A 5,386-nucleotide genomic window follows, 5' to 3' on the forward strand; every position below is an offset into this window, starting at 1 on the left:
TCTGGAAAGAATAAGAAGTGGTCTCTTACCACAACGTTCCATGTTAGTTGTCTTCTTCTCGCCTTCTTTCTTGCTGGATGGGTTCGGAGCCACTCTGCCTATACTATAGCTCGAGAGCTATTTTTACTGGCTCGAGGCAGCCCTATATCCCACAATACCATGCGCTAACTCCCAAGATCTCGTTTGGAAGCTAAGACATAGTATAAATAATAATATTATAATAATAATATTATAATCCTCTTTTACGAGAATAGATTACCTGCTAGTAACACTAAGGATACAAGGAACAAAACACAACATATTGTATCTCCAGAAATGGAAGAACTCGGAACCTCGAGTCTATCCAGGCTAGGGGGCAGGAGGGAGTGACGCAAGAAAGAAGGCGAGAAGAAGACAACTAACATGGAACGTTATGGTAAGACATAACTTCTTAATGTTAAGTTGTCACTCTCGCCTTCTTGCTGGATGGGACAGCGTCCCTAGCATCTTAGTCCTGGGTGGTTCAATGAAACAGACTCCTGAGTACAGTGGAACCAAAATCAGCTCTATTTCTGGAGGCTAAATCAAGCTTGTAATGGGCAATAAAGGTATGTTTGGAAGCCCATGTAGCTGCTGCACAAATGGTAACCTTGCTTGAAACGCCGTTGAAGTTGATAGTGCCCTGGTTGAATGAGCCTTGGGCCTAGAGGGAAGTTGCCTGTGTCTCAAGTCATAGACCAAGGTAATAATAGAAGTCAGCCATCTGGAAAGAGTAACCTTCGATACCGGAAGCCCTTTCTTGCCTGCAGCATAAGAGAGAAAGAGCTGGTCTGACTTTCTGAATTGTTTTGTCCTGTCTAGGTAATACCATAATTGGCGGTGAACATCTAATGAATGTAATTTTTGTTCAGCCCCGTTTGTATAGTCCGGAAAAAAAAGACAGGTAAATCAATGGAGTGGTTTAGATTTGCTTCCGATAACACTTTTGGTAGGAAAGAAGGGTTTGTTCTGAGAGTTACCCTGTCTTTATGAAAAACCAAATAAGGAGGACGGACAGACAAGGCTTGAAGTTCCGATACCCTTCTGGCAGATGTTATAGCTACTAAAAACAGCGTTTTCCAAGAAAAGTTTGAGGGAGCAAGAAGCTGCAGGTTCAAAAGGGGGCAGAATTAGTGAGGTTAGAACTAAATTCAAATCCCATTTGGGGGGGGGGGGGTGGATCTTTGACTGGAGGTCTGAGCAAAAAGATGCCCTTGAGAAAGGCTTTACAGAGTTTGTGGGACATAATATTTGCTTCCGAGAGTCCAACATGAAAATTAGCAATGGCCGCTAATTGTACCCCGATAGTGGCCGATGAAGACCCTGAATGAAAAAGCTCCGCCAGAAAGTAGAGAACCTCATGAATGGGTGCATGGAAAGGATCTAAGGACCTAGTTTGTGCCCAGTGTGAAAAAGGCTTCCATTTACTCACATAAGTCTTCCTAGTATTGGACTTATGGGAGGCCAGAATGATATCACGAACAGGAGGAGAAATAAGGGGAAGCCTGGCTATGGCTGGAAGTGGAGCAACCAAGCTGTGAGGTTGATGGAATGTAGAGACTGATGCAGCTTGCCAGTGAGGTGGGTTAACAGATCCGGAAGGGGTTCCAGATGCCAAGGCTGTTCCAGTAGGTATTTGTGCAGGAATGGGAACCAAACTTGTCGAGGCCAAAACGGGGCAATGAGGATCATTTTGGATCTCAATGCGGTTGCTTTCTGAATTAATTGCGGGATCAACAGAAAAGGAGGAAAGGCATAAAGAAGACCCCGGGGCCAAACGTGAACAAGAGCGTCTCTGAGGGGTTGGCCTGGCAGAGGAAAAAGTGTGAAGTCTAAGCACTTGCTGTTTTGGGGAGTTGCGAAAAGGTCGCAGCAAGGCTGGCCCCACTTCCGAAAAATTCTGTCCGCTACCACTTGATTTAGAGACCACTCGTGAGGCATGAGGATAGTTCTGCTCAATCTGTCTGCTATGGCGTTGGACTTCCCGGGGATGTGCGTTGCTATCAGAAACTGTTGAGATGAAATCGCCCATTGCCAAAGTCTGAGTGCTTCTCGACAGAGGGGATAGGACCTTGTTCAGCCCTGCTTGTTTATGTACCACACCACAGACATATTGTCCATTTGAATTGCTATAGTCCCCGTGGGAAGAGAGCTCTGAAGGGCTTGCAACGTCAAAAGCACCGCCCTCATCTTCAGGACATTTATGTGCAGGTGGCATTCTGACTGTTGCCAAGTGCCCTGGACCGTCCTGCCATGATAATGCCCCCCCCCACCCGATCAGGGAGGCATCCGTTGCGACAGTGGCAACCGGAGGGGGGAGAACAAAAGGTCTGCCCTGAAATAGCTGAGGGGAAACCATCCACCAGGAGAGATGTTTCTTGCAAGATGGGGTTATCAAAATGTTGTGGGTCATTGGTAGCTGTTGAAAGGACCACTGAGAAAACAGCATCCACTGAAGGAGCCTCATATGGAAGCAGGCTAATGGAAGTAGAAGAATCGCCGCCGCCATGAGGCCCAACACTTTCAATACTAGCTTGACCTGAACTTTGTTGGGCTGAACATTCTGCCTTATGTCGGTCACTCTCTGAGGTGGTAATGTTGCAGACATTTCTGTGGTGTTTAATACGGTGCCTATAAAGTTTATACATTGACAAGGCGACAAGGAGGACTTTGCAAAATTTATAGAAATACCCAGACTGCTGCAAAGTTGAATAGTGTAATCCCTGGCCATTATGAGATCCTGTTTGGTGTTAGCGGAAATGAGCCAGTCGTCTAAGTATGGAAACACCTGGAATCCTTTCTGTCTCAGGTGAGCCGTGACCACTGCCAAACACTTGATGAACACCCGGGGGGCTGTGGTGAGACCAAAGGGTAGGGCCCTGAATTGAAAATGACTGACTCCCAGCCGGAAGCGGAGAAACCTCCTGGAGCGCCTGTGTATCTTTATATGGTAGTACACGTCCTGGAGGTCTAATGAGCACATCCAGTTGTCTCTGCCCAAAAAGGGTAGAATGGACTGCAGTGTTACCATCCAAAATTTTTGTCTTTAGTACAGAGTTGTTTAACCTGCTGAGGTCTAAAATGTGCGTCTCCATTCTCCTGTCTTTTTTGGTACCAAAAAGAATCTGGAGTAAATTCCGGATCCTAGCTGATCTGCTGGGACTGCCTGGATGACTCTTTTCTAACAGCTTTTTTATTTCTAGCTGAGCCTGACCCCTTTGTGCGGGTGGCACATCTGGTAGGGGTTTTGGCGGTTGTACCGGAGGGAAAGTGAAAGGGATTTTGTAACCCTCGGATATGATCTTCTGTACCCATGTGTCTTGGGAGAGGGCTTGCCAGGCTTCCGGGTACAGAGATAATCTTCCCCAGACTGCCTCGGGAGGCGGACAGTCTGGCAGCTTCTCAGGGATGCTGAAAGGGTTGGTCAGGAAAGGATTCCCTAGAGCCCTGGTTCTGAGGACCCCCTCTGCCCCTGGGGCGGCGTCTGTTATTTCCCCCTCTGCCTCTAGGGGGAAATTCACGTGCGGCAGGCGCGACTCCCTGAGGTTTGCGGAACCACATCTTTCCTCCCTTCTGTCCCTTAGGATAAGGTCTAGAAGGCGTGGAAAAACGGACTCCCACGGCAGAGAGAGTCTTACCATCTTGCTCACATCTGGTGAGGGTATTCTTCACCTGAGGTCCGAACAATTCCGAACTGTCAAAGGGGGTGTTGGTGAAGGACGCCTTGAAGGGATCTGCAAAGTTACAGAGTCGCATCCAAGCGTGACATCTCAACGCAACGCCTGTGCCAGTGGCCCTGCTCGCTCCATCGGCTGCATAAGAGATAAGCCGCATGGAGGAGTTAACAATGGAGTTCAGAGTAGCCAGCTGAGAGTTTATTTTGTCCTTAAACCCCGCAGCAGAAGGATCCTGTACCGTTTCACCCAGCTCTTTGAGCAAGTCTCTCTGAAGGCGGGTGAAATGACAAATAGTTCAGCGATCGCATAGAAAAAGTCGCTGAAGCAAAGGTCTGCTTGCCGTACCTGTCCATGGTCCTGGACTCTTTGTTGGGAGGATGAACAGATACAGAAGGATCAGCCAATTCCTTCTTAGTGGCTGCTGCTACCAACATAGCATCAACTGAAACATCTTTGGTGAGAAAGGATTTGTCATCTGGTGCAGAAATAAATTTAGAAGGCCTCCTAGGGGAAAGGTTCCATTGAATCAGGAGCTGCCCACGCCTTTCTGGCCACTACCTCCATTAGTGGGTCGAAAGGGGGAGACACCCAGGAGGTGGAAGGGGAGATCCAAAGGCGTCAAGGTAAACGGACTCGTCCTCGGAAGGTTTGAGAGTGGACCAATTTCCCCTCTGTCTTAGGATTTCCAGGATGTCTGAAAAGGAGACATCCTCAGAGGGGGATCTAGGGGAACCTTCCGACTCATCCAAGTCGGTGTCCGACATGACAGACTCGGGGAAGTCTATGTGCTTCCTCTTGCACTTTCAGGGGAACCCCCTAGGAAAAGAAACTTCAGGGGAGACCTCGGAAGAGGAGGAGACACCCAAGGTGGGTACCCTACACTTTGGATCTCTGCTGTCAAGTGTAAGAGGATGGCCAGAGACCGTAACAGGCACTACAGAGGGAGGAGCCGCAGAACTTAACCTTGGAGTGGACACTGGGTCCAGCACACTCATCACCTCGAAGGCTCCCCCATCAAATACTAAAGGTAGCACCGGCACCGAAAAGGACTGAACCGCCCCCGGAACCGACAGAGAAGGCTCCGAGAATGTCGTCAGGGCTGAACTAACCAGGGCCGAAGCTCCGAGAGGGAGAGCCAGGTCGGACAAGGGTCCGATGCCACTCGCCCCCTTGGAGCCGACAATGGAGTCTCGGCGCCAAGACCTCTCCATGGATGGAACCAATGAAGAGGTCGGAGCCAACGACACCGGAGCCGAAGGAGGAAGTATTGGCTCCAATGTGGGCAAGGTCACGGTTCCGACAAACTCCGGCTCCGAGCTCGAGAGATGAGTCGGAGGAGGAATGGATAGCTGTATCGAAGGAGCCACAGTCTGGTGAGATGGGCTCTGGAGCATTTGGGCCAGCGCCTGAGATTTTGAGTCTACTGACCACCCTCTCGATGTCGCGGTCGGAGAGCCTGGATGACCTCGATGAATGAGTCCTATGACTCCGCTCCGATAGAGGGGACCTCTGAGCCGATCTGACGGACTCTAGCGAAGGGGACCTAGAGCGCTTGCACGCTGGGGTCGGCTCCGATGATGGTTTCGGAGCGGAAACCACTTTGCTCGCCTCGGAGCCAGCCAGAACAGAGGTCGGAGCCGTCTCGATAACGTCAGCCCTCTGCTTAGAAGGTGGAGCTGAGGGTTTGGCGG

This window comes from Protopterus annectens, chromosome 2.part1 (assembly GCF_019279795.1).
Source record: "Protopterus annectens isolate FY-2018-M chromosome 2.part1, PAN1.0, whole genome shotgun sequence".
Classification (NCBI taxonomy): domain Eukaryota; kingdom Metazoa; phylum Chordata; order Ceratodontiformes; family Protopteridae; genus Protopterus; species Protopterus annectens.